Below are 15,030 nucleotides of genomic sequence, written 5' to 3' on the forward strand. Positions count from 1 at the left end.
ATGATTGATAATTGTGCATGTATGCTCATATCAGCCGGGAGAACAGGTGCCAGTTGATGACGACATAAATTCTCCGAGAAGTGACTAAGCCCGCAGTTTTTCGCCTTAGAAGTTGCCAAGCAACGTGACGTATTTGTACGCGCGATTGCTTTTGGAGTCCTCGTGAGCGCTTGCACTAGTTTTTGATTGGATGGAATAATTCGGAAATACTTCGCGTGCTTCAACGAAGATTTGCCAAAACTGGCGCTTATTCCCCCAACTGATATAGTTACATTATTATCACAAAGGCAGACTCACTCCCAGTCGCTTCTGAGACGGATTTGACAAGAACGCATGGCATCAAGGGAAGGCCGAACGAAAATCGGGGAGCGACTGGCAGAAAACGTCTGATTTCTGGTCAATTTGCCAACCTCTTGGACAGAGCTCTTTTTATAAAACAAGGCATATTTAGAGCGGTTTTTTGATTTTCACGTGTAAATGTAGCTAAGTTTTCTATTAAAAAGCTTAATTTTTAACGTGTTTCGTGATTGCTTCGACGACATATATGTATATGTTATTTGCCGGCCTAGGTCGGGCGGTATTGGGAAAAACTGTACTGGAGGTCTTGAGTAGGCCCGAGGCCGAGGGCAGTGCTCAGCATCGAGGGTACAGTTTTTCCCTATACGGACCGACCTAGGCCGGCAAATACCATTTATATATGCCGTCGAAGCAATCACAAAAGATGTTAAAAATTAATTGATTGATATAGCACAAATGTGACACAAAACCAAAAAAATTTAAATCAATTTCGGCTTCCCGAAAAAATTCCCGATAAATGTTTTGAAAAGTCTTTAAAGAAACTCTACTCTTATCTGACTCAAAAACACTCTTTGACTGAAAAGCAGTTTTTGAAGCTAAACACACTCGTATTCAATAAATTATTAATCTCTGCCTTTTATTCCTAGCAGAATTAATTGTATTCTGATAAACAGAGGCAAACTGAATGAAATGCGTAGAGTCTACGTACAGCACAATATTTCAGTGATAAGAAATTTGTCCATTTATAATCAAAGAATTTTATTTTCTTGCATGATGGCGAATAGTGCTCTGTTTTGCAAAACGTGACCGATAAACAAGGCAGTGTAATTCATAGATGAAGTCTTAAAGACGGTGAAGTTTACCTTATAACAGTGTGAAAATCATTGCGAAATGCATAAACAAACGAACGGACTACAACTCGATTTTGTTGAGAACCAAAGAATACTCGCCTTTTGAAGAACTTTTAGGCCTCTAATTCCTCTGATTTTCCGCCCTTTCAAATTAACATCGGTTGGTAAACAGGCATTTCAATTTTGGAGAGCAAAACGTTTTATGTGTCCGTTAGACCGAAGCTGCAAAATGATTTCGCGCCGTGAGCGGTCCGTATGCGGGGTCCGGATGGAAAATCAGGACCGCGGGGAACGCGTGCTATTAGCTATAGGCAATCAGATTCAAGAATTGAGGATTCCGGACCGCTGAGATGCTTGGGAAAAAGAAAAAGAAAAATATTATAGACAATTATTGGATGAGATTTCTGTGATATCCGGAATAATCAAGGTGGAGGTAAGTGTTATCAGCCGAAACCGAAAGGCTGATAACACTTACCGAGATCGATCTTGATAATTCGGGATATCAAAAAACCCGAATATATAATAATTGTTTTATTATACATTGTTTTCTCGTAAAATAACGACGACACTTTTACTTATTCCTACTCGTCGTCTTGCTTCTGGACGCTTTTTCCTCATTCGTGGAATATTTCCTTCGCAATTTTTCTCGATTATTTTGTGTTTTACGAGAAGTGACCAGCAATTTTTCAATTTAGGTCAATTAATTGCACGGTTGAAGAAGCAAATCGACGAACTGTGAATTTCCTTTGCTGTGAGATGTCTCCCACATTGCTCTTGAAAATTATGCATTTCGTGCACAACCTACAGATTAGTGAATAATCTCTTATTTTTTGTCCTGCTCAGCCCCCATCTGCCCTTAAAATTGTTTTGCTACGTTAGTTTGCTGGTATGTGGAACTGATTAAGATGCTGTAAGTAAAGTTTTTTGCTATCTTTATCCTCCCATAAAACTGGTTTGCAATAAAATATTGAAAACTTGCACATGTGTAGTTAATTGATGTTACTGTGAAAATGTATTTTCAAGGCCTCAGTGGTCTTAATAGTGAGGGAAATGGATATGACATATACGTAGTGGAACAGGAATAGCTACTGTGTGTACTGGTGGTAGAAAGAAAGTTTAAAAGTTTAGTCTCTAGACTGCTAGGTTAGTAACGGAAGGATATCAGCTAATCTTTCTACAGTATTCAATACAAAAGCATAAAGTTGTAAAAACGGTCATCGCACTGAAGTTCATATTTCACCTTTGCGAGAACGTGAAATTTCGCCGTATCAAGAAAAGTGGCTCAACGTTGATAACAATAGGCTTATAAAAGCAAAAAATAACCCTATAAGGCCATTTTTAAACAATGGCGCAAAAGTTTTAGACGAGGGATTTGCCGAAGTTTCTGATTAGCATACGAGCGAGAAATTTAAACGCTCGGAAAGACTGAAGGAAAGACAAATTCTCCCGGGGAGGGTGATACTGGTATGATTCATTCAGTGCAAATACCGACGGTGCGGGGGACGGGTAGAGGTGACGGTTGCATAAAGGGTGAACAAAATTAAAGCTTAGAATGCCGTAGCTAACAACTTTGATATCGCTACTGTTTGCTTTTATATTGCTTTAAACTGGCCAAAGATATATTTATCTGTTAATCCAGAGACGCACTACGCCAGTCGAAGGGATGTTTCGCCTTCAAGTTGATTCGCTAGAAGTCAATTCGCCTACACGATCTGAAATGTTTCGCCTACATCGAAGCTTACTTGTAAGAGAGCAATAAATAATACTCTCCACTTTTGAGAGCGTTTTCAAAACGATGCAATTTCAATATCAATATCAATCGGCCCCGTGTAAAAGAAACGGCGTAACCGCGTCGACCAAATGAAAAGTTCTACTGAGTTTGTCGCGCACCAGAATTTTGCTTTATTTTATCACACACGCTTTTAGCTTTGACCACATTTTCTATAAACAAACTTTTATCGGGATGTGTTTAATGATTATGGTTTGACAACATGTCAACAAAACTGACTTCCTAAGTGAACTATTTTCACAAACCGTTTATGAATAACATGCATATGCAAGAAGGTTCTTTTGCAATTTCATGTGCATAAATGCTTTCCCATTCTTCCTAGGTAATTTGCTTTTAAAAAATTTTACTTTCAAATGAACCCGCCGTTCTAGTCATACACCATTTTAATCAGGTTTTCGTTTCAACAATTTTGCTCGACAGGGCAACTATTTTTTTTTAGCCTGATTCTTTTCGGCCGTGTTGACTGAAAAAAAAAAATGAACTAACCTGTGTAAGGTATCACGGATAGGAAAATTGGCGTTTTCATTCCAAGTGGAATCGCGTGCAAACCATTAATGGTAACCCCAATAAAGTATATATTTTCTGAAAGCTTATTGAATAAGGATTGTAATTTTGGATTTTGTTTTGGTCATATAAACCATAATAAGCAACGTCAATGTATCATCATTGATTATGATTTCACTTAATTTCACGCGCATAACACGTGCGAACGATAATTTCCTAATTACTGTATTACTGATTAATTGACACAGTAACAACTGTGTAAAGACAACATCTCTAGGCCATCGGGTAAATATTCGTTCGTGTTTCTTTCTGTTACATTAAGACCATAAATAGAGAGTTTTGTATTACTTTGCAGATTTCGAACTACAGTCTACAGATTACAGACTACATACTACATATTGTATTGACCAGTAATCGCTTCCATTATACGCTACGCTTCTGCTGCCAAACTGAATAAAGTTGTTTGACACCGATAGCCTATTGAATATTGGTATACACCGATACAGTCAGCATTTTGTTTGCAATTATGATGTTGCGGAACATTAGGTTTATTTGAGAACACATTTATGTGAGAGGCTAAAATTTTTTGTGGAATTTGATCTACATATATTGGTCTAAAAAACGGTGTCTCGGATTTTTCTTTTCTTGCTCCATTAATTTTTTTATGAATTTTTAATCCTAAAGAAGCCCTAAAGACGCCATTTTAAAGTTAACGTAAATGTGTTCTCAAATAAACCTAATGTTGCGCAACATCATAATTGCAACAAAATGCTGACGTTGCTTATTATAGTCAATATGATCAAAAAAAATCCAAAATTACAATCTTTATTCGATAAGCTTTTAGAAAATATGTATTTTATTGGTGTTACCATTGATGGTTTGCACACAATTTCACTTGGAACGAAAACGCCAATTTTCCTTCCGTGATACCTTAAGCGGCGAAGATCTATGTATGAAACATTTTTGTTTTCACTTTCCTATAAAAAAATTCAATTATAGGTTTGAATTTGAATTTAATGACAAAGAGAGGGTATTAATTGATATTTCCAACTTCTAGCTTTTTGAGACAGTTTTTTTAATAGTATGGTAAATTTGCAAAAATTCACGCTTATAATCTGATTTTGTCTCAACATAAAGCTATGTATAATAAAAGACACTAAAACGATGAGTACTTAGCCTCCGAAAAAAGTTGAACGTAAAAACAAAAAGAATCGGAGCTGGGAGACCTTCGTCTCCGAAATAATCGAAAAAGAATCAATGTTTCTCTTCAAAATTCAAAATTTTAAAACAGCAAAAAGAAATATGCATGAAGGTTTATAAAATCTGAATTTAAAATGATAGACAACTTATTAAAACTCCTAGCTTCAGAGTCTTTGAGGACAATGGTATGTTAATGTCTTTTTTCAAATGTAAAAGAAAATTCAACTTTCAAGACTAACTGATAATTGGTACGATGTTCTTCACGGCCTGAAGAGATCATCTTTTTTTTAGTTTGCCTTAAAGTAGCCTCTCACGCTTTTTTTAGTTTGCCTTAAAGTAGCCTCCCACGCAGTCGTTCTTGGGGCGATCGTGTTTCACTCCTCGGCTAGCCTTAAAGGAAATAACTTCAGGATTACTTTCCAACTTACTTTTATTTCAATAACTAAAAGAAAAAACAGCTGTTTATAAGTAAAGGTAATCACATGATTTCGAGTGCAATTTGGAATAAATAAGCACGAGTAAATTTTTTCAAAGGCTAACAAAATTGCACCAGCCCGTAGGGCGAGTTCAATTTGTAGTCTTTGAAAAATTTACGAGTGCTTATTTATCCCGAATTGCACTAGAAAAATCATGTGATTACTTATTTATAACATTCATGAAAAACATTGCGAGAAAATAACATGCGCAAATCTCGTACAAAAACAATTTATTCAAATTCGGCAAACATCATCACGCGTTCATTCAAAACAAGGTCAAAGCCCAACAACCTACAGGTTCCTCAATGTTTTAAAAGTTTTTTAGTCGAAAAATCTAGCTAAACAGTCAAACGAATTGTCTGAATAAAAGATTCTGGGTTTAACCTCTTACAGAGATTTTCTTCTGCTTCTATTTGTCCAGCTTTGCTTGACCGCTTTCAACTCGACGGTCAGCCAAGTGAAGCTGTTTCGCTTTTCATTTCAGCTTTTCCTTGGACGAAACAATTCTCCGTCTCACACAATAGAAAGCCTACTAGTTCTGTTCTTGAAAGTGTCTTTCAAGCGATTTCAGCATAACTTTGAGGCTATCTGGTCCATAATCTTCGAAAATGTGTTTGTTGTTTTTGAATTGGGCAATTCGGCGTAAATAAATTTGCTCAAGCAAAGCGTGAAGTTTAATTAGTCGGCTTGTTGTTTCGATTCCGTCCGCAATTTCTATCTTAGGAAACCAGTTATTGCTGGCTTGCAACCACGTGACAAAGCGGCCATGTTGGGGGTCAAAACAATAAAATAAATTTTCGCAGAATTTGCATGATAAAAAAGTTAAATTCCCAGCAGAGGGAAACGCTTTGTTCTTGTCCCACAGCATGGCCGCCGTGACGTCATTTGCAAGCCAGCAATTCCAAAACAAGAACCAAAAACCAACGCTTTTCAGTGCTATGGTGTTTAGAGCTGCCCTCTGGTCCTCTACTGTGCTCAAAACACCAGCCCTTTTTTTACTGGCATCTCAACAACAACAACAACAAACTTTATTTACCCTAAATATTTGTCCTAAATATCCAAACTTCGCGCCATTCAGATCGCTTGGAAGCGTTTGATTGGCCCCCCGTGGCTTCCTTTGTTTATTTACCAATCTGCGTGCCAATTTTGTTTCTCTTTTTTGCACTGAATTTCCTCATTTCTGCACTGTATTTCCTCATTTCTGCATTGAATTTACTAAAAGCTGCATTTCTCTAAGCCAATCAGATTCGATAAATGTTTTGATGTATATTATTAAGCGAGATAAACTGCTGGGTGTGTTGAAAAAATATGATACGAAAAATGCTAATACCGTCAAATAGAATTGACATTCCTTAAATATTAAAACCGCAACTAAACAGCGCCACTTCTTCGCAGCTGGTTTTTTCTCCTCGCGGACAAAAAATGAAAAATAAATCCGAATTCAACTGAAAATGGGAAAAACGTTCTTTTAAGTTAGTACGAGACGACGTTCGCGAGTAGCGTGATGTACGATTACCAAACATGCGTGCAACAAATAAAACGCTTCAAAATAGCCATTTCTCATTAAACCATTTCGTTTATTGACTTATAATAATCGGGGACATCAAAACAATAAATTTTTCAACAGAAGAGAATCACAAGTGTTAAAACCCGGGAAAAGGCTTAAATATTCGTCAACTTAAAAAGTCGACAAGATAGCTTGACAATATCTAAATTTGAATAAGCTATATATTGACTTCTGTCCATGTGAAAGGAAAAGTCTTGTTTTGATCGACAAATTTTTGGTTTAACTTCCGCAGTTAACGTTTTCTGGTAAAATTTTCGATAAACTTAAGTCTAAACCAGTTCGATCAAAAATATACACGCATTCCCATAAGTGCTAGTACCATTCGTGCAAGATCTGCCACAGCTTAATTTGAAATTTGCTTTGTTTCTCATAACATGAAAAATAGGAAGCTTATTTTCTTCAGCAGTCAAACAACGGTGTTAACTAATCTCTTCATAGATAACCCACATTGTCCGTAAAAATACTCTTTACATGTTTGGCATGGACATCCGAGAAATAAAGAAAGTTGAGGGCATTTTACCGCTATTGATAAGAATTTCCAACCATTCGATATGACTCGAGTGAACGCCCGGAGTACTGATAAATTTCGTTCATTGTTAAAATTCGAAACACCACATCCGTTCGAATTTACTTTTTGCAATCGCTGCTGCCTCACATAAGGAAAAAAATGGATATTTAAAATTTTGGCCCAGTTGCAACTAAGTTCTTTAAGTTAACTTACCTTACGGAATGGAAGAATAAACTCCGGGTTATCAATAGCTCTCGATAATGGAGGGGACAAACCGTTTGCCGAACGAAATTATCGGATGTTTTAATAATTATCTGAACGTTATAATAACTTATGCTGAATAAATTTTGGTCAGACAATATGTTAATGAAATTGATGCTGCTTTCTATTTTATTCATAGTCAGGCCGGCGAATGCATGGACGAATTGGACACATGCTTTCAATTCATTATTACCCGATGTGCAAACACGCTCTCCAATACATGCACAAAGTCACTCCGTAGGAGTAGGAGCCTAGAAAAAAGGAGACTGGGGACTAGAAAAAAAATTAAATAACGTGAATTATGACAAAAAAGAGAAATAAGAAGAATGGCATTTGATTAACAGCCAAGGATTGAACCGGCGACGTTTCATGAATTTATTTGCGGTTCACGTTATATGATAGATTGAATCACGGTGGGACGGGCTCGGATTTGAAAAAATGCTCAAGTCTCCGGGTCTCGGATTTTAAAGCAGGGTCTCGGCATCTCGGTGAGTCTCGAATTTTGCCATTCTATATAATACCCCTACAAGCGTACCGCGGTTTTAAACTGACATACGTACATACATACATGATGTAGAGCACTATTCTGGATCAAACGATGATCAGCACTTGTATTACATACATACATACATTTCTTCAATTACATTTGTTGGCAGCCCTTTCATTGTTTTCAAAAATTTCAGTTTTCCAACAAATATACTATGTAAGGTTTTAACTTGTGCTTTCCAGTTTAACTTGTGATCAATAACCACGCCCAAACAGGTAAATTTTGTGGTAAAGTTAATGTGAGAGTTGCCAAACATTAGTGATCTCAGAGGGCCAACGAATGAGTGGTTACTAATTAGCATAGCCTCCGTTTTTCCAGTGTGTACTGTTAGGAGGTTCCCATCGCACCACACTTTAAAGTCGTTTAATATTAGAGAATCCACGATTTCTTCAATTTCCCCTGCTATGTAATAAATAGCAGTATCATCAGCAAACAAGTGTATGAGTCCAACTGAAGAGCAATCAGGAAGATCATTTACATAAAATTCAAAAATTCGAGGGCCTAGGAGGGACCCTTGGGGGACGCCAATTTCAACAGGTCGTAGCCTAGATTTTACTCCGTTTATGGTAACATATTGAGTTCTGTTGGAGAGGTAGCTTGAAACCTACTTGTGAAATATACCAGATACACCAACAGCCGACAATTTTGATTTCAGGATGTTGTGATCGACAGTATCGAACGCTTTCTGGAAGTGGACAAATACAACGCCAATTTTTTCACCAGAGTCAATTGCCTTTTTCCACGTTTCTGAAAGGAATAGTAGTAGAGATTCGGTGAAGACGCCTTTCTTAAATCCCCACTGGTTTTGGTGTATGAGCCTATTTTCCTCATGCTAAAATCTATGCTAAAGTCAAACGCACGCTAGCGCTGTGCAATATATACGAAATGAAGCCCTTCTTAATTATGTCGAACACTACTCTCGCAGGGCTAAGCAAAAACACTTTTTAGCACCAGAACTGACCTTTAACGGTCAAAAATGCGAAAAAACACACTTAAGCACGGATGGAAACTACATTAACACAATTGGTCCAGTTAAGTGGGCCAATCAAAAAACAGAATTTTTGATCCTGGAGACAAGTACCGAAAAAAACGGCAAATCGATTGATTCCAAATCATTCGATGATACTATTGTTAAAGATGCTAAAAAGACCTTCAAAGAGGGTTTCGCCGGCCACCGAAAGCTCACGGGAAGAAAACTTATCGGGACCACCAGTTTTCTGTTTGATTTGAGTAAGTTTCTGTCTCACTTGCTTTTCGTACAGGTCGATCTGTTGAATAGTAGGTGTAACTCTGTAAACTATTTCAAATTAAACCTGGATTGGACAACCTACTGACAGTGTTATGTGCCTTATTTGATTTGTATTGTTCTACCGCGTTGGCGTCACTCGTAAGTGTCTTATTATGTGGTTATCGAGAATTCGGACTATCGACTGCAACGAATGTTTACGACATATTTGAGGCAAATAATTTAATTGTTGATACAATTATACAGTTTGACAGTATACCTGTAGAAAGGTTTTCGTCTATTTTAAATGCTTGTTGTATCTCTTCCTTTCTTTTATATATACTACGTACACATCTCTTCTCTTAAGCTTAAACAGTTTTGTACTCTCATAAATATCAATCGAGACATTACAACAACGGGAGACTGACTAAAATTCTTCAGTCTCCAGACTCATATTGTAATTGCTTTCCTGTTTACATTTATATTATAATGATCGTAAACCTGTAAATTGTACAAGAGTGAATAAAGCTTTCACCATGACCTAAGTATCAAATGCATCATCATCATTTCTTTATACACAAATGGCTGTTTTTTCACAATCTACTTCAGTTTTACACATAGCCGGTGATTTTAATAAACTGAATAGATAACAATTGATTTCTTCTGTTAGTGATTGATAAATTTTTTTTCAATGTTTGCTCCTGTATCAGTCAATGTAAAGTGCACTCTGTAGTATTATAAATTCAACGATTATAATTTGAAAACGCATCTTTATTGCATTGCTCATCCTTTTGTATTTAGCTCAGCCAGAAATTTTTGCATCATAACAACAATAAAACGTTCTTACAGAGCATTTCGCGACTGATCAAAAAGTTAAAATATTTAAAAACAATGTGCTTACAAACAAACACAACCGAGCGATGCTGGAATGAGTTAAATGCTCTAATGGGCTTTATAGTTTACAATTTTAATCAGTGACCGCATATCATGAACTTCTTCGTGCGTCCGCTCCGCCTTATCATTTGCTTTCATTTTGTCGAACAGGATCTCGTAGAAGTCCAAAGGCTTGAAGATGTCCATTTCCAGTGCATGCATCTGTTCTGGGGTCAGACGTTTGGCATTTTCAGTCAGCTTTCGGTCCTTCATGTAGGGCATGGTGGCTTGGTCCTCCGTGAAATAACTGGAACAGGACATGGTTTGACCTCGACTTCGGAATTTTTTTCTGTCAGGGGACTGCTTCAGTTGTTCCTTCTGCTCTTGCTGTAACTTGACAAAAATGTCAGACTCGCTGGATCGCCGACGTTTGACAAGCAATGTTGCTTGGTCTGGCGTCTTCATTTCGATTTCCTTTTCTCCTGCTGTTGCTTCCTTTTCCTCTGAGGCACCTCCTTTCTTTGTGGTGAAATGCTGCATTACTTTCCTCAATACCTTCATTTTTACGTTTCTTTGATAAAATAGCACACGGGGTGATTTTCAGAATGATATCTTTTACAGTGACCGCTCTTTTATTAGCAACGGGCTATAAGGCGGAATCTTTACATAAGGCCACTCCCAGACTACGTCACAAAAGGGTTAATTACAAGGAGGCAGCGCCCTTAAAGGAGGCCGCTATTTTATAGGCAGCGGGACGTAAGGCGGAATCATTTCATTAAGCCACTCCCAGAAATACAACACCTTAAGGACTACGTCATGAGAGAGTTAATTGACAGTAGGTAACGCCCATAAAGGAGGCCGTAATGGCCCATTATTTTACCGCCTTTAATCAAAAGAATTCGATTACTTTGAGCGCTTCGTTCGTCGACAAAATGTGATCAGCAATTAACGCTTACATGCACGCTTCTGATTTTCCAGCACGTACACTATAAAAAGTACAAGTTATAGGACAATAGGTAAAGTGCAAACGATTTCCTATTAACATTGTCTTAAATGTCCTCCCCTTAAATCAGAGATTAGGGTCGGTGAGGGACGAGGTTATTCGAAAGATAGCAACAGTAGATGTTTTTATTTTGAATGTTAATTTGGCCACGCCCAGAAACACAACACCTTAAGTTTGTCATAGCGGTGCTTATCAATTAGGCCACTCTCAGAAACACAAAGGGTCGTCATTGGTGTATTAATTAAACAGAGGCTAATTAGACAGAGGCCGTGAAGCGCCTTGATTTCTACTATGGAAGTAATTACCAGATAATTAGATTGCTATGTCAAAGGTTAAGGTAATTGGGTTAAGTGTTGTTTGAGGTGAAAGATGCCTATTTCATTTCACCGCTTTTTGCACCAATGTCATAATTATAAACCTTTGCACGTAATTACCAGATAATTAGTTTGCTAATGAATTGTGGACATGTCAAAGGTTTAGGTAATTGGGGTTAATGTTGTTTGAGGTGAAAGATGCTTATTTCATTTCACCGTTTTTTGCACTAATGTCATAATTATAAACCTTTCCAAGTAATTACCAGATAATTAGTTTGCTAATGAACCTGTAGATATGTCAAAGGTTAAGGTAATTGGGGTTAATGTTGTTTGAGGTGAAAGATGCTTATTTCCTCACCGTTTTTTGCACCAATGTCATAATTATAAACCTTTCCAAGTAATTACCAGATAATTAGTTTGCTAATGAATCTGTGGATATGTCAAAGGTTTAGGTAATTGGGGTTTAGTGTTGTTTGAGGTGAAAGATGCCAATTTCATTTCACCTTCCTTCTTACTACTAGTATCATTTATGTACCATGGCGGCTCTGTTCGCTGCGAGAGTGTGATAAATAATTCGCATCTAATATCCAGGAAAGAAAAATTTAAAAACAATAGAAATAATCGGTTAGCAAACTCGATTTCTTCCGCTCTTTTAAAGGCAGGGAGTTAGTAAAAAAAAAAAACCATTTATTTAAGTGTCAAATTGTTCTAGTGAGCTTGGCACTAATTGGGGGAATTTAGGGTGGATTCTTTTGCCCCTAAATATATTAACCTATATTGCAAAACACAGGGGAGAGGCAGATTTGATCACAAGGCAACTGTACGATGATACAACTCTGACAGATCATTTTATTTGCTACTGCAGTAGCATATAGTATACTGTCCTTTTTTCCTCTTTTATATATTACAATCATAAACCTGTAAAATGTACGAGGTTGAATAAAGCTATAACCATTACCTCAGTATCGAATGCATCGTTACAAAAATTACTGTATAATTTCTTTTTACACAAATGGCTGTTTTTCTCAATCTATCTCAGTTTTACACATAGGGTAATTTTAATAAACTGAATAGATAACAGTTGATTTCTTCTGTTAGTGATCGATTAATATTCTCCTTTTAATTTTTGTTCTTGAATCAGCCAATGTAAAGTTAACTCTGTAATATAATAAATTCGACGATTACATTTTGAAAACACAAAGTTAAAATAATTAAAAACAATTCGTTAACAAACAAAACCAACCGAGCGATGGTAGAATGAGTTAAATGCTCTAATGTGCTTTATAATTTACCATTGTAATCAGTGACCGCATATCATGAACTTCTTCGTGCGTCCGTTCAGCCTTATCCTTTGCTCTCATTTTGTCGAACAAGATCTCGTAGAAGTCCAAAGGCCTGAAGATGTCCATTTCCAGCGCATGCATCTGTTCTGGGGTCAGATGTTTGGCATTTTCAGTCAGCTTTCGGTCTTTCATAAAGGGCATGGTGGCTTGGTCCTCCGTGAAATAACTGGAACAGGACATGGTTTGACCTCGACTTCGGAATGCTTTTCTGTCAGGGGACTGCTTCAGTTGCTCTTTCCGCTCTTGCTGTAGCTTGGCAAAAATGTCAGACTCGCTGGATCGACGACGTTTGACAAGCAATGTTGCTTGGTCTGGCACCTTGATTTCGCTTTCCTTGTCTTCTTTTGTTGCTTCCTTTTCCTCGGAGGCACCTCCTTTCTTTGTGGTGAAATGCTGCATTACTTTCCTCAATACCTTCATTTTTACGTTTCTTTGATAAAATAGCACACGGGGTGATTTTCAGAATGATATCTTTTACAGTGACCGCTCTTTTATTAGCAACGGGCTATAAGGCGGAATCTTTACATAAGGCCACTCCCAGACTACGTCACAAAAGGGTTAATTACAAGGAGGCAGCGCCCTTAAAGGAGGCCGCTATTTTATAGGCAGCGGGACGTAAGGCGGAATCTTTTCATTAAGCCACTCCCAGAAATACAACACCTTAAGGACTACGTCATGAGAGAGTTAATTGACAGTAGGTAACGCCCATAAAGGAGGCCGTAATGGCCCATTATTTTACCGCCTTTAATCAAAAGAATTCGATTACTTTGAGCGCTTCGTTCGCCGACAAAATGTGATCAGCAATTAACGCTTACATACATGCTTCTGATTTTCCAGCACGTACACTATAAAAAGTACAAGTTATAGGACAATAGGTAAAGTGCAAACGATTTCCTATTAACATTGTCTTAAATGTCCTCCCCTTAAATCAGAGATTAGGGTCGGTGAGGGACGAGGTTATTCGAAAGATAGCAACAGTAGATGTTTTTATTTTGAATGTTAATTTGGCCACGCCCAGAAACACAAAACCTTAAGTTTGTCATAGCGGTGCTTATTAATTAGGCCACTCCCAGAAACACAAGGGTCGTCATAGGTGTATTAATTAAACAGAGGCTAATTAGACAGAGGCCGTGAAGCGCCTTGATTTCTACTATGGAAGTAATTACCAGATAATTAGATTGCTATGTCAAAGGTTAAGGTAATTGGGTTAAGTGTTGTTTGAGGTGAAAGATGCCTATTTCATTTCACCGCTTTTTACACCAATGTCATAATTATAAACCTTTGCAAGTAATTACCAGATAATTAGTTTGCTAATGCACCTGTGGACATGTCAAAGGTTTAGGTAATTGGGGTTAAGTGTTGTTTGAGGTGAAAGATGCTTATTTCATTTCACCGTTTTTTGCACCAATTAATGTCATAATTATAAACCTTTCCAAGTAATTACCAGATAATTAGTTTGCTAATGCACCTGTGGATATTCAATTTATTTGTGTAGGCTTATTTCATTTTTTTTTTTTTTTTTTTTGGGGAGGGAATGTCAAAGGTTTAGGTAATTGGGGTTAAGTATTGTTTGAGGTGAAAGATGCCTATTTCATTTCACCGTTTTTTGCACTGTCACTTATACACCTTGACGGTTTTGTTCGTCGACAGAGTGTGGTAAATAATTCGCATCTGATTTCCAGACGGGAAAATTTTGAAAATTTAAGATAATCGGTTAGCAACCTCGATTTGTTCCGCTCTTTAAAAGGCAGTGAACTACTGGGCGGATTCTTTGCCACAACATGATGAAATAATGCCATTAAGATGTATTGCAATACACAGGGGACAGACAGATTTGATCACAAGGCAATTGAACGTGCTAATTAGGCCACTTCCAGAGTTAAATCACCAGGTCATTAGTTAAAGTGCTTATTGAATAACGTCTTTTAATTCAAAAGCAGACCACGAAGTCTTCTTCTACAATAAAGTAATTAAGAGTAATTAAGACGGATTCCGCTGAAAGTTCGAGCAATGAGTGCGAAAATTAAATACCAAAAACGTACTCCTAGCACGGCAACATTTTGTATACTATTTAAAAGATCTTACTGAAATTCATTTGTCTTAGTGACCCCGTGACTAAATTCTAAAGCATTATCGAAAAAAATAAAGTCAAACCTCGTAAAAATGTTCAAAACGCGCGCCATTTTGTTTTGAACTGGCGTGAAACGTCCGTTTTAACTGAAATATAGACAATTTCAAATCCATTTTTCTCTCGCGGGGTCAGCTTGAGCGC

This window comes from Oculina patagonica, chromosome 12, assembly GCF_052425735.1.
Source record: "Oculina patagonica isolate OP01 chromosome 12, crgOcupat, whole genome shotgun sequence".
Taxonomy (NCBI): domain Eukaryota; kingdom Metazoa; phylum Cnidaria; class Anthozoa; order Scleractinia; family Oculinidae; genus Oculina; species Oculina patagonica.